Below are 26,506 nucleotides of genomic sequence, written 5' to 3' on the forward strand. Positions count from 1 at the left end.
AAGCCAAATGGTGCATACATTGAAAGCTGCATTTCCAATGCAGCATACAACTAGTTATGAGTAGTATCTCTTTCTGTCCTTAATAAGCCATATTTTTGTGGCTCACATTGTTGTTGTTTTTTTTTTTTCCATTTTTACAGGAGATGTTACATCTGTGACTATTCTGGAGATCTGGCAAACATAAAGGAAGATTTGAATTCCCTCACACAAAATAGACAGAAAACGATCATACAACGTAGGCCTACATGCATTTAATGTACAACACAGAGCAATGTAAAACAAAAAACTACCATATACACATCACCACAGTTTATGGATTTGACCATGATGGGTACATTTATATCAGATCTATCCGCTGTATTTTAAAAGTGACATACTGTACAGCTCATGGTGAATTTCAACATACCTACTTGCTGGATTATGCACCACAAACTTTCCCTGACTGTCTGCTTTAAATTTCACAATTAAATCATTTTTCTATAATATTGAAATAAACTCTTGTATTGGTCGAGGTTTATCTCTCTCTTTTTGTTTTCTTCAAATTCCATATCTTCTGAGCAAGCATCTAATTAGAACCAGAGAAGCACAATGCCAAAGATGAAAAAACAAAAACAATAACAATAACAGATCTATTCCTTTCATTTCATTTCATTTATTTCCACTTTCATAATCGGTTTACAAACTTTGCATTAAAAACAAACAGACAGACAAACAAACAAACAAACAAACAAAAATACATGGTGTCAAATAATGATAGTGGCGGAATCACGACAAGCACAAAGTAGGCTTATTGAAAATGATCCCTTAAGAAATATTGTGATGTAAATATGTGTAATCATTTATAATCATTTGTAATTGAATTGAAACATCTGTTCTAGCTGTTTGTCTTCACACAATGCAAACACTCGACAAACTCAGTTTTCTTGTACACTTGTGATGCAAATAATACAATGTACTCTGAAATCATTCCCTTGCCATTGGCTTTGGTACAGAGCAGTCCTCCCAAATTTGCATTCAGAGCAGTGGCCCAGTCTCATCAGAGAAGTTTCAGCAAAACAAAACAAAAACAAAACAAAACAAAACAAAACAAAACAAAACAAAGCAAAACAAGCATTAGAAGAAAATAAAGAGAGAGAGAAATTTGATCTAGAAGGCAGCTGACTGGAGGAGGTATGTACTTTGTACTAAGCCTACGCAACAGGAATCAGCACAGCTACTAAAATGGGCAATTAGTGGCTAATCTACGTCCCCCATGAAATGGGAGTGACCTGCTCCCTAAAGAAGAGGTCAAAGTTACTGCCAGCTCTCAAATTCCATTTCACATTTTTCATTTTCATCTGTTGTGGGGGAGGATTTCATATTCACCATGAATTTTCCCCCATCTGATAATCGTAGCATGCTTTGCAGCTTTTTATTTACCCGATTCTAGTTAGTTTGTTTAGTTTGTTTGTTTGTTTGTTTTTTTACTAGAATGTTTTGCTCACTTGGACAACATTGAAGTCAATATTATCATTTCATTTTTTTTTTTTTTTTTGGGGGGGGGGGAGGCTAGGGGGAAGGGAGTAAAATGATACCTGATATTCTTAGGGTTGTGAATTGTTTTTCTTGTGTGTATGTGTGTGTGTCAGCAGAGAACATGATGACATCAAGCCTTGTGTGACAGTATCATAAATATAGCTTCTACATCGTGAAATTTATTGCGCCTTCTGATCTGTTCAGGAATACAGCCCTGCTGCACCGGCTCGGGCAATTACGCAGAATGTGGCATCCCATGCGTCATTTTCATAGCTGATGTTGGATTGCTTGAACAGGCTTACAGGTCAAATGCTTCCATCAGTTTGCAGTTAGTTCTTGGGTTGGTAATGGCCTTTGCTCAGCATATACCCTCACCCCAATAACTGACCCCAATCACAGAATCCACAGCATCACTGCCTTATTGAGGTTAATGAATACATTGTATAAGGCCAGCAGCCACTCACCAGTATCATAATTTCAGGGATACAGCTAGGAGAGCTTGGAATATATACTCGTTCCTCTTCAACATAAAAGAGGAAGCAAACTTTCTAATTTCATTTGCCCTTATCAAATCATCTTTTTACATTCTCGAATAGCTAGTCGGAGATCAGGGGCTCGCAGGACCTAAAATTTCAAAATTTCAAATATCTACTTCATAGAATACTTGTTTAATAGTAAATTCCATAAAGTTTGGAGAAACAGAGGCAAATGATATTTCAAAAGCAGAAAAAAATTACCCACGATTAGTGAGCGGGTTGCCTCGATCAATTGTGGCACACATGCAATGTAGGCATGAAGGGATGTATTGCACTAATTTCTTGAGACAAATTTACATTATCAAATAGTGCGCTAGTTCGCAAATTATCCTGTTTTTTCAGAAATTTCCTGAGTTTGGGTCAAGAAATTTTTTTGAGCTTAGCTTTCAAATTAGCATGCTATTCATAGTTTGAATTCACACTTTCAAATAACACACCATTTTGTCACTGGGTTTTGAAAATCCAAGCTTGAGATTCTCAAAATAGTGTGCTATTTCAAAATATCGGGCAAGTGAAAACACCTATAGATATTTCATAACAAATTCATATTCATTTGAATTAACAATCAGTATGCTTCATCAACATGATAACGAAGAGAACGAAACCGGTTTAACTCTTGCAAGGAATGGATGATTTTGACAATTACACATGTAGCTCCATGGAAGGAGGTAGAAGTACATGTACTACTAGATCCAATGGTAAAAGTACCTGGAATATTGAAATGATGGTAAACATTACAATGAAATGCGTAACTTCCTATATAATCTGAATTCACCATTGATATTTGTATAAACTTTAGAAGCATCTCCCTCTACCTACACTGTAAGGCAAGAAATTTAAGCTACAAGACAGTCATTAATTGGTAAACATAATACTAAGTTTCACATCCAAATACAATGTTTTTAAAAGCATAACATTTCCTTCTGGGCAATAAGACTTTTGTAATGTGAGAAATTGGCAGCACTTCACTGTAAAAAGTGTAAGCTGAGGAGACACTTCCTCCTGTAAACAGATATCACTTTATTTATGAAAATATTGGCTTTCTTGGTTTCGTGGGTACTTTCAACATGCAAAACATCAATGAAACTCTGACTGCAGTGTGACATACCGTATACGTAAATGGACATAAAATAAATGTACAAAATGTACATGTACATCAATATACCCGTGCACGATGCAGAAATGTACAAAAAACACAAGCTGCTGCCCAAGCAGTCCTCTGTGCTCACACAGGCAACATCCCGACGATGCGTTCTTGCCAACAATAACCCCAGGGAGTCCGGGGGAAAAACATTGTTTGCTGTGTGGCCAAAGTTCAAATGCAAACGGTGACATACGCATGCACGCATTCGAGATTTTTTCTTTTTTTTTCGATCTAGCATTTCATGAGATGATTTGAGCAAAAGCGAGAAAAAGAGGGTATGTTTCTTGATGTACGGCACCTGCACACTCCCCACTGCAAGTTCAATGAGACTACATTTGCTGAAGTCACACAGTAAATACAAGGATTGCTTATAGACCAAGGTACTGCATAAACAGAGGGGGGGGGGGGGGGAGAGCAGAGAAAGAGGGAGATGAGAGAGAGAGAGAACAAATACAGCTTAGATTATATATTTTCCCTCTCACTTTAAAGACAGGAATCTTCATCATGATCTTGGGCCTGTGTTGGCAAAAAAAGCAAGTTCCACTCACTATTACAGAAGAGACTTTGCATGCTTGTGTGTCTGCGGAAATATGGCATCATGAATTGCAATATCTCTTTGTGTACTCGCATTACAGTACTTTGCTTTTTTACATGTAGCCAGTGTTGAATTTAAAGGGATCGTATAGTTTTGGTTGAGACCTAATTTCAGGTTTCTAACATTTTTTGGTGAGATAATGAGAAATCTCTTATGAAATATGAAAGAACATGTAATTCCATGAGGAATTCAACGTTTATTTGATGAAAATTGGTTTTGAAATGGCTGAGATTTCTAAAACAGAGCGATTCTAATAAGTGTGGGACCCACACTTTTTTTTTTTTACGATCGCTTTGTTTTACTTTGTTTTTGGATGTTCCAGTCATTCCAAACCTGATTTTCATCAAATAAACTTTGAATTCCTCTTAAAATTGTATGATCTGTACTATTTCATAAGTGTTTTCTTGGTATCTCGCAAAAAATTAAAAGCCCAATTCTCATCTCCACCAATACTGTACCATCCCTTTAAGGCAAAACAATGTGGCATTAATGCTCCTTCTTTTCCTTATTTTATTTTTGTCAGTTGAACACATAGAGAGCTGAAAATCATAATTGATGACTAGAACTCCTCCCCCCCAAAAAAAATAAATAAAATGACTGTCACTGTCAAAGCGAACTATAATTCACTAAAAGGAGAAAAGAATTTGTTCGTTTTTTCAGCTGCAATGAATTCCGACATTACTGTCACATACATTTTGTACAACATTGCATCTGCGATCTGATACTCATCAAAAAAGAGAGACTTTATGTGGGGGGAAAAAATCAATTATTTTGCATTAAAATGACTTTAAAGAATGCAATCTCCCTTTTGGACATAGATGTTGGAATACCTGTTAAAAGACAGTTGAGTCATTTCAGTGCCATTCTTTTTTTAATGCTTCAAGTACTCCTTGACATAATTCTCAGAAAAAAAAAAAAAAATGTCTTTACATGTAATAGCATACAATGTAATTGGGCATTTCCGTGAGTTGTGCGACATGACCACCAAAATTTTACCCGCATATTTCAGGACAACTGATAATCTTACTTTGTTAGCCATAGTTTGAAGTGTGTGAAACCAACTTTACCTTTAAGAAAAGTTCCCTTTTGTGCATTTTTATACCTTTTGAAACCAGAAAGCATTTTTTGACCTAAAAATACCTAAAAATGCATTTTTGTTGCTCTTTGTGATTATTTTTTATATTTGAGGCTCATTTTAAACTTTGTTTGGTTTTACAAATCAAAAATATATTAATCTAGCAGTAAATAAAGTGGAGACCTCGATATAAGATATTACTTCGGACACCAGCGTGCTCTTACATAGCTCGAGAAGCTGCTGTAACGTGAGTTACCGAAACATGAACTTTTTAACCTAGCAATTTTACTATGCCCAACTGAGACATGGTATTTTGGATTATCAAATAACTATGCAGCACACATCCAAGAAATATGATGGGACTTATAGTCGTTGCTTCAAATTCTCATAACAGAGGTCTTAAAATTGTAACGTGAGTTACCATGTAACGTGAGTTACCACAATGTAACGTGAGTTACCGACATGATTTTTCTTTAATACCAAGAAATGATATGAAGGTTGTGATTGTAAGTAACCAATGAGTACATGATTACTGAACTCTTGTATTAAGATTCTATTTCCAGTAGATTGTTATTCTCTTGGTCTCTCTCTATCACCAAACCAACTGGTCTACATGTACAATGTATTAATTACACATGTTCATCACATGTTAACTTCTGAAAGAAACTGTTCCATATTTACTATTTAATATTGCAGTGCATGTATACTGATCTGTTACGAAAGTTGTTAAAAGACATTTCTTCTAAAGCTGCATGGACCCTGTTCCAGCAAATTATCAAAATTTTGTGATAACTATTAATAGCCTCCTGATTGGGATAATCACTGCATGATTACTCTTGAAAAGTTCTTGTTTTTGTAATTCAAGTGATTACTATTTGACATTTCATAGTTTATACCTACCTGTATAGACCAAAGCCATTGTTTATGAGGCTGAAACATTTACATGTATGAACAGAATTTTAAGATTGGAGCTCGCTTCCTGCTGTTTTTTCTGAGATTTTTGAGAACTGAACATTGTGAATTTGACACGCTTATGTGTTTTATACTATTCTACTCTGAGGTTTTAGCTATATTGTTGCAAAATCCTACAATGAAACTTTTCCATGTTTACTGTAAATTACTTTACATGCTGATCTATTACCAAAAACTTGTTGAATGTGAACCTCATTATCAGACATTTTCTTTAAGAGCTGGACAGTCATGTACCTTAAAGCAAACTATCAACATTTTGTGATATTAATAGTTAGCCTTCTGATCACAAAATATTTACTATTCATGTTTTTCATTGGGAAGTACTGCTTCAGTCTGCTTGATTACTCTAGAAAATACTGGTATACTTTTTACATGTATGTACAATTTAAATAATGGCTACTTGACATTTCATAGACCAAAGCCATTGTTTTTTAAGGCTTAAACATTTATGAACATGTTTTATTAAACTGATCAATACTGGTAGCAGATAACTAAAATTTATCTGCAGTTTATGTAATTCAATTCTAATTTCTGTACCAGTTTAGTATAAGAATTTGTAAACAAATCAAACATACAAACAATTGATTATTGAGTTATTCAAACAATTATCAAATAATTGGAATATAAATTGCTTTGTTTAAAAGTTAAAAGATTTATTGAAATATTCATTTCTGAACCTTTAAACTCTCCACAGACTGGTATTGTACAGGTCTCTAGTCTTGTGACTCAGTGTATTAAATGGAATAGTTTATGGATGACTTGTTTTATCTAGATAGCCTTAAATCCATTTAAATCTAGTAAAATAAAAAAACAATCAAATCAAATTCTCAATTAAATCCTCAATTTCTGATGCATTTGTTAACTGGAAAAGAGTGTAATTTAATGAAATAGACTCTGTTTCATATCATTTTGTTGAATACAATTTTTGTCTCAGTACAAATGAAAGCTTGGAAAACGACTCAATAAAAAATGAAATTTATCTTCAAGTTGGTATTCTAAATGTAAAGTTTCCTGCCTTTTGGTAATCTCATGGATAAAATGGGATTAATTACTGTCAGATCAATGTTCAAATCAATTTAGATTCTTTATTCATGGAGTTTGTTTGTGAAAAAAAGTTGTCTTGGTAAGTTTTCTTTGGATTATTAAGACCAAAAAATCGTCTTGTGATCATGTGGACAAAGTGTAACGTGAGTTACCGTAACGTGAGTTACCGCTTCACATGACGATACCTGGAGAATGTAAGACAATTTGAATTTTTACCATACTCGGTGATGTATGCTTTTAGTCCATGACTTTGACACAATAGACTTTAAAGTCCCTCTGTTTCTTGTTTGAGGAAACTTTTGAATATAAGACATGCCAAATTTTTGCATGTCCAAATTATGTAACGTGAGTTACCGACATTTGTAGTATTTTTTCTCATAGTTCTCATAAGAGTTTGTGGATGTAATGTTGCTGTGAGGTAGGATGGAGGTGCATGATACTCATTCACATATAATAACTCATATCACTAATTAGGTTTTAAGGATATTGATCTCAACGACCTAATTCTGAGTTCAAAATGTAACGTGAGTTACCGTGGAAATGCCCAATTACAGGCCAACGTAACTCCAGTTCTTTTGTGTAGATATTCCCAGGTACGCCACACTAAACATCATTATGTCAGCCAGCCTTACAGAAAAGTTGTTTATTAAAAGTGTGGAAAAGAAAAAGGCATCATATTGATGCGTGCTACCAATTAAAATGTGTATGTTGCAAAGAAAACAACCATACAAAAGGAGTATTAAATTTGACACATCCCTGGCAAAGAGTTTTCACAAAGGGTTTTGTAAGGGTAGCGCACAGCACTACTTAAGCTGGAAGATGACTTCTAGGGACAAAATCATGTCTCTTCATGTTATTTGATACATGTTGTGTATGTTCACTGGATACCCTGTCTATAATTTGTTCAGGAGGAATACAATCCTGCTTCAAAGAAATTCACCATTCAGCTGTCTTCTAATGGAAGGAATAATGGGATGTTATTCCAAGGCCACTATTCTCTCTTAGCAACTCCTGAAGCTGGCTGGGGTAAAGGGGAATTTGCAATTCGCACTAAAAAGGAGTTACAGGTCATTGACTTGTCATACTTGGAGTGGCCTTTGAAGCTTGAGAGCTCAACTCCTACTGTACATTAGTCTCCTACACACAGACCCATTTTACCAAAAGTCAGGGCATCAGATAGCATACAGATGCCAGGCAAGTGGATGCCATGTTCAAGATTCAAGTAGGCGGTGTGCCTGTGGAATTCGGCATGTAAGCACCACATGAGTGTGGAAATAAAAAGAGAAGATTCAAATGTCTGTATCTATCAGCCAACCTCTGAGATTTTGATTTCTTGGTACCGACTATCCGCATAAAGTGGTTCTCAATGATACAGCTCCAATGGCAAAAGTGGGCTTTACAAAAGTTAAAAAACAAATTCCCTAGGTTTAACTAGATTTTATGAAGAGAAAAAATATTTAATATTATGCAGATGACAGATATAGGGCCTATTTATTCTGTATCGGGTACTCTCAACAAGTTTAGTTTAAAGTGGCAGTCACTCCAACATTTGTTTTCGTAAATGTTAACGAGAGAAATGCTAAGAAAAAAAAAATGAGATTATGGTTGAATATTTTGACTTGTACTATGTTGACATTAAGACAATGAAATAGTCCATGGAGGGCTAATAAATTTTGAAAAAAAAAAAGTGGGCTGCATGTCTTTAGACTAGGCGCCCAGCACAGTCCGCACAGAATTAACGTAGTCATACAATGTAAGTACAGCTCTGTAAGTGGAAAATAAATGTGGCAGACAAGGTAATTTGCTTGGTGCACCAAAGCCATTGCAGGAGAAGCACTGATTGATTGTAATTTTGATCTGCGTAATCAACGGCACCAGCACAAAAAGTACATGCTGAAAGCAAGGAGAAGCCCCGTAATCAGGAAGCCAAATTCAGCTGTACTCTTGGCTCTAATCACTAATCTCGGGCAACTGCCAAATTGTTTTGATCCTTTCGCACTTTCGAGGAAGCTGCGCCTTCACGACAGAACCAGCAAACAAGCAGGCGAAAAAAAGAAGAAGAAACAAACAAACAAGTAGGGCCTACATAATCGGTATATGGGGGGGGGGGGGGGGTGTTGGAAGGAAATGTACAATGTAGGCTTGTTTGGCAACATTCAGTTGGTAGCCCAGCTTAGGGCTTATGAGTATTTTCACCCCCTTCCCCTTCCAATGTATCCCTCTCTGGAACAATGAGCTCAGATCTCATTAACATTGTACGTACAGTAAGGCTGAGTTTATCTCAACTTGAGAGAGAGAATCACGTTTCAAAACATGTTTGGAATGGTGTTTGCGAATGTGGTTTAAAATGCAATTCTCACGGTGCAGCATTTGTCTAACCATCATACAATTGCAATTCAAGTGTTGTCACTGCACAGCTACTTTGGGCCATTCAACCCGGGAAGTAAAGGCCAACTGTGCACCACCAAACATGCCTCATCATTCACACACAAATAATGGGTAGAAAAAACAACCGGAAACAGCTGGAAGTGTCTGACCTTGAGATATTCATGCATGCGTTTCAGAACAGCATTGCGTTTATCTACTCGCAGAAAGGTGAACGTATTCTCAAATGTGTTTCAAAACGCCCCTTGAATGGCGTCTCAAAACGGCGTTTCTAAACGTGTTTAAAAACACGGTTGCAGACTAACCCCTGAAAATGCCTCAAATGCGTTTTGGATATCTGCCTCAGAAATTTTTAGATAATCACAGCCAAAACATATTGCCCACGGACTGAATGACTTTAAAACCTCCACTTGCAACATTCATCCGTCTCATTCATACTGTCACAGAGAAAGGCTGTACCATAAAAATTAATTACTCTTAAAAAGAAATACAAGTGTACGGTAGTCTCAACTCTTTTCATTGCATGTACATGTACATGTTCCCATGTTTGACCTGCAAAACAAACCAGCAACATGCACGATCACTGAGCATGGGGAAACCCCCTTTTAAGAGAAAGAAAGAAAAACCATTCTGATTCTTTTTGGAGTCCTTGGGTATCAACGACTGATTGCAATTTCGGCAGAAATGGGTCAAGTCCGTATGGCAACCTACCCCACCACAGAAACAAGAATTCCTGCTGCTAGCTGCTCTGGATACTTCTTTTAACTGCATAAAAGGAACTACGAAACAGCCTCTGTTTCTGGAAATCTCCCTGATATCTGTATGTAGATTGTGCATGGGCACCGCATCAAGTCGCCAAATCAAGGAGTTCCTGGAAAGGCTGATATTCATCCGACACGCTTTCTAGTTTCGAGGGAAAAGAGCAATGTTCCGGAAATTGACACAACAAAATGCTGTATACTGAACAGACCGTTGTTTTTGTCTGCGAATCTTTCCAGACTTCCAGACATGATACGGATGTATTACCGTCCCCTTCATGTACAGTTGTATGCATGCGCAGTGTATGTATGTATTTCACAGTTGGGAAGTGCTAATAATATGTATAAATCAGGAAGTGAATAGTGTTGTGTTTGGGGTATCATGCAAAGGGGGGGGGGTTACTTACATTTGTGCATACTGTGGCACAGTTTATAATAAACATGAAATGACATCATAATGCTAGTACAATGCCATCTTTTTTGTCAAGAAAGACTTTATCCTGGAGAATCATAGATACATGTAGAATGTGTAGAAGTCTGTGAGGCACAAATATCGACTTCAATGTATAAATTGTAGTTTCTACCAGACAATGAGAATACATTGCACATGTGTACAAATACTAAAGTTGTACATGCGGTGCACCAGAGGACACTGTTGTGTGGCTTCTTCAAGCTCAAACCATAAATTATCATACTCCCACATTCTAAAGGGTGTCTTTAGGCAAATTACGACTTTGGATAGGAACTTATGTCTGTCTAGAGCAAGTCTGGATTTTTGCTTTCATTACCAAATTCAACATACAGTTTGTAGCACCCACACCAGGTTTTCTTTGGACTGGATAAAAGGTAATGAATACAACATGTAATGGTGTATTTTACAAGGTACAAGTTGTAGCTTCTGGGCAAAATTTTACAGAGGTCAACATCTATCATAGCGGAATGAAAAAAAAAAAGAATTGGAAAACCAGTAACTAATCATAATGCCATATTACTTGTGAAAACGTGTGAAATGTTGCCCCAATATTTCATTGGGCCAGTATCCAGTTTCAGTATGATTCCCACCTGGAAACATGAAAAACGTGGGCCCGTGATACCAACTGCTGCATGCTGCCACCACCTGGAAATCAACATCCATTGGGATTTTCCTGGAATCCCCTGTCCACTCGTCTTCCTTGGCCCCTGATTCCTGTAAGTTCCTCTAGACGTATATTTACATCCTCTTTCTAATCAAACCCATAACACCTGTCATAGAAACTCTGGGTAAACATCCTCCTGTCATAACTCCACTTACAATGTACATTTGAACACTTTATCTCAAGTGACAGATAAAAAAGTGTTGATGCTGAAAGATACACAGTAAAATGACACATTCTTGGAACAAACCCATCAATACTTTTGAATTTGAAGACTTCTTAGTCTTCAGCAGAAAAAAGTCCATAGTATGTAGATTTTATTACCAGTATACAAATTATTTTGCCTACAGGACACACAATTGATGGAATCAAAATGAACAACAGAAATAACAACTGCAATGTATCTTTATAGAACTACATATTAAACAACTTGATACATTTATGCAATGCAATACAATGTGTATCATTAAAGGGAAGGTAAACCCAAAGAGCAATGTGGATTGAGTGAAAGCAGCAACATTAGTAGAACACATCAGTGAAAGTTTGAGAAAAATCGGACAATCGATGCAAAAGTTATGAATTTTTAAAGTTTTGGTGTTGGAACCGCTGGATGAGGAGACTACTAGAGGATATGACGTATGAGTGGACAACAATACAAAGAAAATATAAAGGATATTCAACAAAAATTCACTTTTCTAGAATTATGAAAGAGCAGTGGACCAACCGCTTTCAGAAAGCAGGGGGAATAATTGCTACCCTTAACATATGTCAATATCAAGTTGATGGAATTTGTAATTTTCATGAAAAATGGATTTTTGTAGTATTTTCTTTATATTTTCTTGATATTGTAGTCCACTCATACGTCATAACCTCTAGTAGTCTCCTCATCCAGCGGTTCCAACACCAAAACTTTAAAAATTCATAACTTTTGCATCGATTATCCGATTTTCTTCAAACTTTCACTGATGTGTTCTACTAATGTTGCTGCTTTCACTCAATCCACATTGTTCTTGGGGTTTATCTTCCCTTTTAGCTGTTTTGAATGAGAACAGTTTACATGCAGACTGGGAAATCTGTACAAACTGAATATTTTCATGTTAAATATAGGCCAGTAGAGAAGCTAGATGCATGCCATGGTGACAAACTTTTCCGAGAGAATCTTTATTGGGCAATACAGTAGGTCCTACACATAACGGTGTATGTATACACTAAGTTTCAAGAAAATACCTTTTGGCATTGCAAAGATATGGAGGAAATAGTGAAATTTTCAGAATCTGGCCATGATTTTTGACATTTGACCTTGAGAATGTACACCCAAAGTCGATAGGCACAACTTCATCCACTCGTACATACACGTACGTCTGCCAAGTTTCATAAGGATACCTCAAACGGTTTTAACTTACGCTGTCCACAAAATTGATTATGGACGGATGGAAGGGCAGCCGGACGGCCGGACAGTCGAAAGGACAGATGGACGGACAACACAAAACAGACCTTCGTCAACACTATGTGACAGAGGCATAAAAATCAAAATCAGGCTAGACCGATTTTGGCACTTGCAATGTGGCAATCACCGGAGTCCACCGTTTGTTTGTTTGTTTGTTTTTTTATCCAAATGCAAAAATTAACTGTTTTTGCATTTCAAGGTTGCAAATCTTACAGGTTGCAAAAATTGATCTTCAAAATCTGTTAATTTTGGGTACATGTGAACAGAACTTGTGTGCAATTGAAAATTTTCAGTTGATCAAGCATATTTCCAGAGGAGTCTATGGGCCAGAGGGGGTGGCATACTCTCTATTCCTGGAAAATCACAGAACCTGAGTTGAGGTCATCCAGACAAGGATATTGCTAAAACTGTATTCTTGGCAGTACATTATGCATTCAACTGTCCTGGACTTTATTCAACCATTGACAGTTTGGTATTCACTTTCACTTGTTAGTTCCTCTGTGCATACAATATTAGCATACAAGTATGTGTTTATTTATTTTTTAGTATCAATGTTTCGCCTTCATGTATTGCATTATCTAAACTTCCTTGGAACCACTCATTTGATTTCTGTGTAACACTGGACATGTATGAAATGTCTGATTAAATTTCCGTTGTGTGCATTCAGATTGAAAAAAAAAAATATCTACTTTTGTTCAATTGAACAAAAGGTTTCGTAAGGAAAAAAGAGTGCATGAGTGTACATGTATGTGTGTGCATGAAAGCATGCTTGAAGGAAAATGTACATTGCAGTAGTCCTAGTTTTTAGAATTTTTTACTCACTTTTTGGGTGTTTGAAGAGAAAGAAGTTAGATACACTGCTTCAGTCAGTAATTATCAAATTAAATGTAGTGAAGAGTGGAATTCTCATCAAATTGATGGTACATGTACAAAATGTATGTGGCACGGGTATGTTCTTGTCACAATGTACTGGGTAGAAGAGAAATAAACTTCACTGCTTACTTCAATAAGTAATAACAAACACAATTCCACACAAGTTTGTGGCATAAAGGGTGTATCCATTTTTGCATGTTCAGAACACAATGTGCCTGAATACATCATTGTTTGATAGTCACCACACCCAATCCACTGAACATTGACTTCATTAGAAATACATTGCTTGTCATTTTTGGATGGACTGCATTTTGGATGGACTAGATCACACAAAACTGAACAGACTGTGAAGTGTGTTGCAGAACATTACCTACAGTGTTACTATGACGAAAGGGGGAGACACAAAACATCACTAGGTTATGGTATGGCTCTATTTGTGATTGGACAATATTCCATCTCAAGGACATTGGCCTTTGCCCGTGAATAATGGAACACTAAGTCCACACAGACCGCTGTATTATTTTTCGCCATCCACACCACTTTGGCAAATACACCTTTTTCTTTTCCTTGTCGAGCAACGCAATGCAAATTATTGCAATGCGCAAACATACATGCTCAGATGCTCACATGATCAGCAAGTATAGCGTATAATGTGCACTTTGCCATTGCCTAAGTTCATACATGTATGTATGCCAGGCAAAGACATTTGCAGATGGCTGGTAATATGAGCAAGACCAAAAAGAGCAGCTGATGTCTGGATCATCTCATCCAAAAATCAGAAGAATTTGCCAAAATATCTCAACCACTAAAGACCAATTTCAAAATTGATATACAGCGTGATCCAGCAAAGTAATACTCCGCAAAAGTGAAAACACAAACCAGCCCACTAAACAAAACTCGACAAACGCCTCCCCCTCCCCTACACCACCACAGTTACTAAACCCTCCCCACACATTCTCAGTACGAACACTCACACACACATTTATGTACAGTTGACACTGGCACTAACACTAAACACACCTACAACTCTTATACACTCATAATGTGAACTAGACTCGGAATTTGTCAACACTGACAAATTAGGTGATCCGATCTACTGGGAAATCAATGATTTGAGTCCTGATCCCAATAGGCATAATCATACAGGTTTCATCTGTGTTGAGGGGACATTGGCCATGTGATGTTTGGAGTCTCATTTAGAAAAGGGAGTCAGACCTGCCATCTTTGGTACCGAACTCCGTATGCACTAACGAAGATACAGAATGAAGTATATTTGACCTTTGACCCCATTTTGCACACCAAAGATGGCATCTGAGCAAAAAGTAGTTATTTTGTGAAATGATTCTTGTAACATGGTCTTTGCGTGTGCAAAATATGGGAAAGATAGGACAAGTATTCACCAAGATACATGATGAAACATTTATGACCTTTGACCCTAATTTACATACCCAAGATGGTGTCCGATCAAGTAGTTGTTATTTTATGAAATAATGTACGTGACATGAACTAAACATGTGCAAAATATGTGGATGATAGAGGCTGTTTTTCTTGAGTTATTGCAAAGAAAGCTGCAGAAAGAAAGAAATATCTCAATACATCGAAGATAAGCTTTAATTTCAACCAAGTTTTTTTTAGCATGATCCAGACATCGTATGAAAAAACAAAAGGCACATTACTGATAGCACAAAGTCTCAGCTACAACATATTAAAATCTGGGAGAAATTCACCGAAGAGTAAGTGAGCTAGTGCTCGATAAAGACCGTCATGTCAATTTTTGTTTCCAGAAAAATTCCCTCCCATAGAGATAACACGTAAACTGGTTAAATTTGACAAGGTTACATTATATCCATTTTCACGAGGTGAAGACATCATCCGATTAAATCTTTGATGAACAAAACTTAAAGAGTATTAAATTGGCTACAACATACTAAAATCTGGAAGAAATTCACCGAAGGGTAAGTGAACTAGTCGTCGATAAAGACAATCATGTCAATTTTCACATCTAGAAAAATTCCCTCCCATAGAGATAACACGTCATAACGAAGATACAGGAAGAAGTACATATGACCTTTGACCCCACTTTGCACAGACAAGATGGCATCTGAGCAAAAAGTTGTTATTTTGTGAAATGATCCTTGTAACATGGTCTTTACGTGTGCAAAATATGGTAAACATAGGACATGTATTCAGTAAGATACAGGATAAAACATTTATGACCTTTGACCCTAATTTACATAGCCAAGATGGTGTCTGATCAAGTAGTTGTTATTTTGTGAAATAATGTACGTGACATGAACTAAATATGTGCAAAATATGGTGGTGATAGGGTATGTTTTTCTTGAGTTATTGCAAAGAAAGTTGCAGAAACAAAGACATATTTCAATACATTGAAGATAAGCTTTAATTTCAACCAAGTTTTTGGACGTGATGCCGACTCCGTATGAAAAAACAAAGAGCACACTTACGATAGCCCACGGTCTCAGCTACAACATACTAAAATCTGGGAGAAATTCACCGAAGCATAAGTGAGCTAGTGCAAAATAAAGATAGTCATGTCAGTTTTCATTTCCAGAAAAACTGCACTCCCATAGAGATAACACGTAAACTGGTCAAATTTGACAATGTTACTTTTAATCCCTTTTTAAGAGGTGATCCCGTCATCCAATCAAAATGTTGTTATTATATGACTGAAAGACCATTTAATAAGCTACAACATATTGAAATTTGGATGAAAATCAACAAAAGAATAGGTGAGATATGCTTGAGTGAACTTAAAATTCGATGACGTCATTTTGAAAATTTACTTTTTTTAGTTTATTAAGAAATTTGATATCTTTTCATCATTTTTCCAGCATCGCCAACCCATGAAATGACATGTACAGCTCATCAGCTTTCAGATTATGTAAAAAAAATGGGGGGTCACCGTCCATCTTGACGAGTAAAATCGGATTCAAAATTGGCGGTTTTTTGGCATTGTTGCACTGTATATCGCCATTAACGCGCGCGCGGAATTTCAACTTTGACGGGCCCGTATGACGTCATATTGAATCGGATTGACTTGAAACTTGGTAGAAATATTCCTTGACATTTCAGGCATCCGATAAGTGTAAAAAAATGGGAAATTTCTATTGCATAAGAGCTGTGCGTACGTATATGTGCGCGCGCGTACGCGTCCGTCCAATTTTTTCAATTTTTCAAAAAATGCTCCGATTGGTCTGAAACGTGTGCAAAAAAAATTTGAGCTCGATTTGAGCATACAAATATTTCAACGCGCGCGTACGCGTACGTTTTAAGAGAAAATATGAATTTTGATTATATGAGTAGAATGCGCTTGACTTGAACTATATGTGACGTAAATTTCATTGAAAAATTCCATTCCATTAATGAGATAGGAGTGAAAATGTGTTTTCATATAATGACGTCATAGTGACGTCACGGTCGACTGATCACTATGATTTTATAAAATTTTTCGTCTTTGGGACATGATACATATATGGTATGAGTTTGAAGTTGATACTCTGAGTACTTTCTGAGTACGTAGATACACAACTTTTGTCCAGAAATAAAGAAAGAAGAAGAAGAAGAAGAACAAAGAATCCGTACAGATACAGAAGGTGATCCGAGAGGATACTCGGATCACCTAATGATGGGTAGTGCTGGTCTCCCTCGATCCTTTGGTCTACACCTTGTACTTGTAAGTGAATCACCATAACACTTACACACTGATACTGACACTGACAAAGACACTGACACTAAAACAGACACAAACACTGGAAACTGTACGTGTACACACTCATACCTATGCAAGAAGGTTGGTGTGGTCTTCCACAGTCCTTGGGTGCGTTCGAACGCTCTCCTAAAGCAAACTGTACCGTACCGTACCCGCGCCAGAGGAGCGCTCGAACGCTCCTAAAGTGTATCGTACCGTACTGTACCGAGCCAAAAGTGGACCACTTCCCAATGTTCTCCAAAAGTGTACCAAAAGTTCGCTGTAAAGCATGCGTGTATCATGCGCATGTCACAATGCAAAGACACCATTCTCTTTGTTCGGGACAGCTGTAAGTAGTTCAAGCGCCAGGTGAATGACATTCTTGCTACAAACAAGCGTGACCTTTTCTAAAAATAACTTGTGAGGTACACTTTCTCCACAGAGCGCTCAAACGCTCCAAAACTGGCACAGTTCGGTACGGTACGCTTTGGTTCGCTTTAGAGCGCTCGAATGCACCCTTTGTTTCTCTACAAGTGTATCATCATGGTGCCCCCCCCCCCCACACACTCACACACTCTGACACTGACACTAACACTAACACTAAACACGAATCCAATTCTTATACACTCATACCTATGCAAGATGGTTGGTGTTGGTCTCCCTCAGTCCTTGTTTCCCTACAAGTGTATCACCATGGCACCCATACGATATCATCCATGTTGTAATCTGTGCCAAGAAGATAAACAGATGGAAAACACACAAAACATTACGAAAGATGCCAAAACGAACTTATTTTCAAATCCTGCATGTGGCTTTCATGCAAACATATGATTCAGTGTTATGAAAATAAGATGATTACCGGTACCAAGGTACACTGTAACTGTGACGCATCTGCTACACAACTGCCATGCCAGAATAAAATATGTCACGCAAACATCAAACTCTTATAATGGACATACAATGCACATTTTACGGGTTTCCAGCTTATTTCAAACTATTAAATATCAAAAGCAAACAAAGGGAAAATGAAATACTATGTATATAATCTATAAGTGAATCATTGAGCAAAGAAAATCTGACTCCATCGGATGGAATTCTGTTTTCTTTGCTCAATTATTCCCACATTATGTGTACACTGCAAATGTATGAAGTTTTACAATCAAGTATAAATCTGCATATACCACACAGAAAAACATCATAACCAAATCTTTCTTCCAGTGCACACTGTTAATGTTTGCAAATGATCATCCAGAATAGCTTCACTGGAAGTGAAAAACAATACATTTAAATGCACATAAAACATACTGTACTACATGTACGTACATATTGTATAGAGTTCAAGTTCATCTATTTTCAAATTCTCATAAAAATGAGTAGGTTTGCACAAAGAAAGAGAAAAAAAAATCATGATATTCTAAAAGCAATGCATTGAAGGAGCAATGGAATGGCAACATTCAGCATCATTGACATCTGATGAGTAACTGAACATATCGAAAAAAACATAGCTGTTGATAGAATTCGAATACAGTGTAATCCAGACCAGTCAGAAACATCTGTAAATGTAAGCAAAGGCAAACTTCACAAAAAGGGAGGTTATGAAATGGTATTAAAAATAAAACCCACCCCCAACAACAGCAACAACAAAAATTACAAAATGCAGAATAGGAATACTGAGTCAAAGTGTTTTCACAATAATGATAATGATAATAATAATAATAATAATAATAATAATAATAATAATAATAATAATAATAATAATAATAATAATAATAATAATAATAATAATATTTTATCATATTATTATTATCATCATCATCATCATAATCATGATAATTATAGCACTTATACATGTATGAGCACTTAATACTGATGTTTCTAAGCGCACAACAGTTTTTTGCTAGCTTAATTTCAACATTCTTTTCAAATGGTGAAAGTGATGATATGTATTGTTTCACGTGTGTGAATCTAAATCATTCCATATCTCACGTCAACTAAAAAACAGAGCTCTGTGGTTATCTGTAGTGAGAATCACCAGAGAAAGTTTGTCTCAGTTTTCTGGTCTGATAATACTACAATATAGAGAATAAACATAATTATAATCAGTGAATGTCACATCCAATTTTATCAATACCACAAGTTTATTTCCCTCCCCAGGACTTCTAAAATATGCTCTATATTTATATAATTCTTTGGTCTTTTGATACGTTTTGTGGCTCCAAGACAGGTTCTACCTGATTTCCCATCTCTAATCAATTTGGGCCATATGATATGTCCCAGCACATTCTGTCCAGATTCATTCCTATCATAAACTTGGAGCACATACTGAGCAGTCTTGAATGCATGGATATTACTGGGCAATATTCATGCACTATGCTACCTACAATGTATATTGCTGATTATCCAGGAACATCAAAATCAATTTTTACGAACTTCACCCAGCTTCCTCTGCCAATTTTTTGCTGTTACACTGAGATGTTATAACAATAATTTCTCCCTCTCCTCAATGTGTTCCTCATCATGATCATCTCTCTTCTTTTTTTTTTTTTTTTTTTTTTTTTGGGGGGGGGGGGGGGATGAGATTCTGTATTTTCTATCACAATCGCAATACATAAGCTGACTTCAGATTAAAATTACATGAGATGGAAGTCAGCACACCTACTCAATTAAAATCAGTTCACTCAATTAAATTCAATTATCATCTAAATGTGGAATGTCTTTTGACAGACATGATTACCTTATTTGAGAAATCATGTTTAATGCACATATCACTGGTATAGCCTTGCCTTTAAAGCAGAAGTGAATTCTAACAAAATCTGTGGGCTAAAAATAATAACAATGCTCAAGTTTGGAAATCTGGTTTAGCAAATGTCAACATCCCATGAATACCTTTGACCTTATGTATTATACCTTTGACCTTCACTTTCAATTTTAGCCTGTCATTTTAGGCCTGTGATTGTTGATCACTGAGTCTTACCCAGGAATATTATTAACGGATATTCCCAGATAAATGATACCCTGCCTACCAAAGTATACCATCACAAGACATTCTCAGATGAAATTACAGCTAAAAAATATATTTTCAGCCTAAGTCTGGCATCCTTGAGGAATTTTGCCAAAATCTAATTATCAACTCCTCAAGTGGTATAAATGGGTAAGACAATCAAAATTCATTATGATACAGTACTTGGGGCTGACAGACAGATGGATGGACATCCTAAAAATACAATGGCCTTCACATGAAATATATAATTAAAATGTTCTGTTGCAATAACCTCCGAGTTTAAGGGACTGTACAGTGCTGGTTGAGGTGGGGATTCAGGTTTATAACATTTCTAAGTGAGATAATGAGAAACCTCTTATGAAATAGGGAAAGAGCATCCACCAATTTTAAGAAGGATTCAACATTTATTTGATGAAAATTGGTTTGCAAATGGCTGAGATATCCAAAAAAGTGATAATAATAAAAGGCGACAGGCCACGCCTTTTATTAGGATCTCTTTGTTTCACCTTGTTTTTGGATATCTCAGCTCTCAGCCATTTCAAAACCAATTTTCATCAAATAAACTTTTGATACCCCTTAGAATTGCACGCCCTTTGAGTGGTTTCTGAACATCTCGCAAAAAGTTAAAAGCTAAATCCTCACCTCAATCAGTACTGTACAGTCCCTTTAATTATGACTTTTGATGGGGGTAAAGGATGTAGGCCTACACTAAAACTGTAGTTGCTTGCAACCCAAACATGACCTGTATAAATTTTCGTTGCACAATCTATTCAAATGGGTGAGTTATGAGTTCATGAAATCATTATCTCAGCTATTACCATAATCTGCATTGTGGTTTCGACTAATACCAACATAATAGTAAAAACCTCAAAAAGTTTGGAATTCATCAACTTTCTTTAATACGTCTTAATATGTGCAATTCTAATGATACTTGTACCATTCTGTGCATCTGATTTCAATGCATTCATAGAATCTATTTTGAACTTGGTCTGAAATTGCACTTCAATAGTATAATTTAGCTTTTTTTTTCTTCTCAATATTATGCCTCACTGATTCTTTCAACACTGATCATCATCATCATCATCATCATCATCATTATCCTTCTCATGATGGGGAAACAAATGTTCACAAGTCAGAAGAGAGTTAATTGATGAATCTGTTGGTAACTGATTAGTCAGCTTGCTGACTTCATTGCAAGGAATTATCTTTCAAAAAGCCTGTGACAAGGTATGTGGTTTCTCATGCCTTGCACATAGGCCTACATGTACAGTACACCCCAATTCCAGCTCGAACATAATCTTTAAGTGTACTGAACTGCCTGTGCTCTCGGTATACGGAAGAAAGGTTTACGACTATCGATGCTAATTTCTTGGTCGCTGCTGATATGTCTATCAATTTTCAAAGAATCAGTTTAATGAGTATGCACTCAGCAAGGTATGACCGCTCCTACTGCTGTGAGCATCAGCATTCTGACCCATCAGCATTCCCTACCACCTCTCCTCCCCTCCCGCTCCCCCTCCCTCCCTCCCCCCCCCCCTCCATCCCTTCCCCTCCTCTGCAGAGTGAGTGATCAGCGCCTAGAGCGGGGCATTCACAGCAGCCCAGTAAAAACAACTGAGACATGACTCATCTACCTCAGACTATTGAATATGACAGCATCGTAGGGTCAGGCTCTGACAGTACAACACAACGCCAGCCATTCCTTGCTCTCCCCTCAGGCGGCTTACGATTTAACGGTTGTCGCCCCCACTTCTGAAACGTTGTTCGGGTCTCTTTCGAACACACACACACACACACACACACAAAAATGCCCTCAATGTAGCATAAAATGGCTGCTTATCTGGTCAACACACCATAACAGTCCATTCATAGCCAGATTAGCATTACTCATTACCTTTAGTACGACCTGCCTTCTGAAGATAATTGTCCATGTTACACTGAAATTCACCCAATAATCACTGTAATTTAAACACACCAATTCTCCCTCACTGTGTCACAGAAGGCAGCTTGATCTAAACTTTCATTTAAATGTGTATCAGTAGGAAAGCAATTAAAAACAAAGAAATTAAAAGAAGAACGAAACAAACAAATTTGCATATATCTGAACACAAATATCTCTAAAAAGTGTGATCAGCATTGGGCACCAAATCACAAGAAATCCAGCGATTATTTCAAAATTATCGCAACTCTGAGTTGAGAAATAGCGTGATAATTTTTATATAATCTGCCGATCCATACCAACTCTACCCTAATAACACCCCCAGAACACACACACACACACCACACACACATTAAAAAAAGGCATGTTCCATAGACAGATAATATTGCAATGATTAGAGAATAATGCTCCATTCAATAAAAGAATCAGTGAGATGTGGTCCTACGACTTGACACAAAAGAAATCCTCTCAGTTTCACTACTTTATACAATGAAAGTGGTATATTGTGCCTACATGCCCTGTAAATTATAGATCTACAAAGTAGGCCTACTGGTAATCTACAAGTACCTGGTATTGGAGGCTTTCCCAACACAGGAAGGTATGTGCTCTGCACACTAAGAAAAACCTGTGGCCACTTACTCACCAGCTCTGTGGCTTTACCAGCCTCCATGGAAGTCATTCCGAGATAAAAAGCCATTGTTGGTTTCCCCAGAAAGCCTTCCGCTCATGAGAAATTTAAAATGCATACAAAGAAGGCTCTGGGTATCTAGGATACAGAACATACATTGTCCATGTACCACCCAACATATTGCTTTGTGCCCTTATCACAAAAAACAGAAATTCTTCCTCTCAGAATTTAAATGTGTTGACCCATCACATCCTGGCGTTATTTTGCTGCAGAATTATAATCATCTTTTCCTCTTCAAATTGGCAATTCTTAATTTTATTGCAGAAGACTGTAAAAGTGGAAATTGTAGTGTGAGGAATTTTTTTGCACTCAGCCAGAGAAAATTAATTTCATGTGTTTTTAATTCCCCAGAATGAAAGAGATTCACACCATTATTACAAATCACAAACGAACATATTTGTGCACTTTTCTTTTCGCGGTAGTTTCACATTGCACAGAATGCATGAAAATTTCCACTTTTACAACTTATACCTATAATCGTTTTATGTTTATGATTGGAGAATGATGACATAGAACTGGCTATTGACATGCATATTGAATCTGTACAAAATGAGAAAACTATCTAGAATTTGTGACTTTTGCAGAGAAGCAGGGACTTAAATCTTCTATAAAATACGTTGTCAATTAAAGACTCCAAAACATATTTGGGAAATCAGAAGAAAGGTTTTGAAAATTTTGAAAATGAACAACAAAGGACGAGATGACAGGAAGTACTATCACAGTTCAATATACCTAGCCTGAGAGGTTCTGGTTGAAACTATAGTGAATGTGCATGAGGTGACGTCAATAGTACATTGTACTAAATTTGGAGGGGAAGTTCGCTGAGCACTCTTTACATGGTGTCAGTAACACAGCGTTTCAGTATTCTTGGAAATTGTGGAAGAAAGACACTCAACACCATGTTTGGTAAATGTTATTCCAGTTAGGTCCCTTGTATAAATATTTCCCATGATGTGTTTTATTTGCACAAAGTCTTCTCTTTGTTTGCATCGTTCAAGGATAGTTCACAATAATTCACAAGTTTTGATCTGATTAAGCCTTGCCTTGAGAGAAAAAAATAGAAGGCCTAAAGGTTCCTCCAATACCCCCCCCCCCCTTTCATGGTTTTTATTGACTTACAACATGCTGTACTTCACAATGGCTAGCAGCGCTGTAAACTCTTGATAGTGGGCAAAAAATGAAGTGTACTATTGGTTTCCATGCATGACTTCTACAGTAAAGATATCAATGATACATTCGGCAAGCACAATAACAGACATTACAAAATATGGTTTCAAATCACAAAATTGTGCTAGTGTGGATATTTTACAATGTATACGGTTCTTCAAGCCAGTATAAAATAGTATAATTCTGAACTAGCATTAGCAATTTCTGCATTAAAATACTAACTCCACACCAAAGTATACATTGTACAGAACCAACATCATAAAACTTTTGTTTTTGTCTCTTTGTCTCCCATCCAGACTGTACAGAGTTGTGTATGCTGCTAACAAGGCTGTTTATATAATGACTCATACCACAGGGATACGTCACACAGTTGTCTGCCTTTTTTCTGTCCACTTGTGACTTCAGAGAGGTGCAACAAAGAGCAAAGAGCAGGAAGAAAGAATAGAAAGTAACCCATTGTGTTTTCTAATGAGTGAACCGCAGAAGGTCATGTCAACACACCAAAATCCCTCAAAGCACACACACAAAACCATCCTGCCAACTTTGATAACATTACCATATGAAAAACTTTCCTTAAAGATACTGTTGGATATGCGTAAATCTTAAAAGGCAACCGAAATCCAAAGATAAATGTGGATTGGTTGAAGGCAGCAATATTAGTACAACACATCAGTGAAAGTTTGAGGTGAATCAGACTTACATAATCAATTCAAAAGTTGTGAATTTCAGAAGTTTCGGTGTCGTCATCACTGGATAAAGGAGACTACCTAACAACAGTTCATTCAAGATTCAAGATTCAAGATTCAAGATAATTTATTGTCATGTATAAAATATACATAAAATTTGTTTTCGGACATACATAAAGATAGAGGTGCATAAATGAAGAATATAAATCATGAAATAAGTTAACATGATGTCATTATGCACAACATATAGAAAAAAAAAATCAACATGTTTTCACTATTCTAGCAATATACTGAAGAGCACTTGACCTTACATAATGTACCCCTTTCAGAAAGCAGGGGGAATTATATTACCCTTTACATAAACATATGTCAGTACCAAAGTCGATGGAATGTGTACTTTTCATGGAAAATGAAATTTTGTGGAATTTTCCTTTTATGGACAATACCACTAATAATATTCATACTGACAAAGAGCGATACAGGTTTTTTTTTTCTTAAATACATGTTTGTCGATGGAATGTGTACTTTTCATGGAAAATGAAATTTTGTGGAATTTTCCTTTTATGGACAATACCACTAATAATATTCATACTGACAAAGAGCGATACAGGTTTTTTTTTATTCTTAAAGGGGAAGGCTAGTAACTGATCAGTGGGAATCAGTGGAAATGCTGGGAGATGATTATTCCAATCCTTATGGGATTCATTCAAGAGTTCATTGTATATCTATTGTTGTTTGACAATGATTTGCTTCAGAACGGTCTCATATTCAAGTAATGTGCATATTAATGCTCCGTCACTGACCAGGGACGCTAACCTGGAAGCATTAAACTGCACATTACTTGAATATGAGACTATTCTGAAGCAAATAATTTTCACACAACAATAGCTTTACATTGAACTCTTTAATGAATCCCATAAGGATTGGAACAATCATCTCCCAGCATTTCCACTGATTCCCACTGATCAGTTACTAGTCTTCCCCTTTAAATACATGTTTGGATAATAAAAGCTTTATTTAAAGAAATGCACAGTATGAACTGCTCCAGTTACCCACAGATATACCTGTATATGGGACTGTAAGACTAGTACATGGGTCGCAGTACAAAGGTTACCAGAGATTATGCCCACTCAGACCTCTTCTCTCTATCTACAGTAACTGAGATAGTTTGTGTTTGTGTGGTTTACATTAATCATTTTTTTTTCTACTTCCAAAGGTATTTTTAGAAATGATCACACATTTTTTTTTCTTTATTTCTCTTCTGCTTGTCAGTCAGGTGCGATGAATCAGGAAAAATCAATGACTGTGCAGCATTAATTTCATTATGTGCACACACGGTTTGGCAACGACATCCTCAGCATTGCAATGGGATGCATTATATTGTCCAACTTATTCATGTGGCACATTTCATACACCACATTTTCCTAAGCACAAATTGTGGGTGAGATTTTACATTCACCTGCCTACTGCACCGACTGTACTGCTGAGAGTAATATACACTGAGGAGTAACATGAGTGCCCCCTAAGATGTGGCAATTGTTATTTCTGTCTAATCTCCACATGCTTTAACTTGGAGCTGACTTTATCATGCTCCTGCTCTCTAATGCTCATATTACTTCCCATCAAATACCTCTGGAGGTACGATGTCATTTGCACGGTTCACATGAAGTTCAGAAGTATTGGCATCGCACTTGTATGGGCATAAACTTCATATTCATGCCTAGCTTAAATAAGCGAACAAGATACTGTCAATGAGCCTACAGTGACTGTTTTGAATTCAACATGAACTCACCGCTAAAAGATCCAAGCGCAGCCTTTAAAAGCCAGCGTATTGTTGTG

General features: G+C 36.7%; 1 protein-coding gene across 2 annotated transcripts in view; it reads right to left on the reverse strand.

Annotated features, from left to right (window-relative positions):
* Positions 1-26,506, reverse strand: part of LOC140232415 (DCN1-like protein 3) — a 50,546-nt gene that overhangs the window by 17,922 nt on the left and 6,118 nt on the right. For both annotated transcript variants that reach the window (XM_072312546.1, XM_072312547.1), the window contains exon 2: positions 17,820-17,912. The gene's annotated coding sequence lies outside the window, so the exon portion shown is untranslated. The remainder of the gene's footprint in view (positions 1-17,819; positions 17,913-26,506) is intronic.

The sequence above is a fragment of the Diadema setosum genome, chromosome 8, assembly GCF_964275005.1.
Source record: "Diadema setosum chromosome 8, eeDiaSeto1, whole genome shotgun sequence".
Lineage (NCBI taxonomy): Eukaryota > Metazoa > Echinodermata > Echinoidea > Diadematoida > Diadematidae > Diadema > Diadema setosum.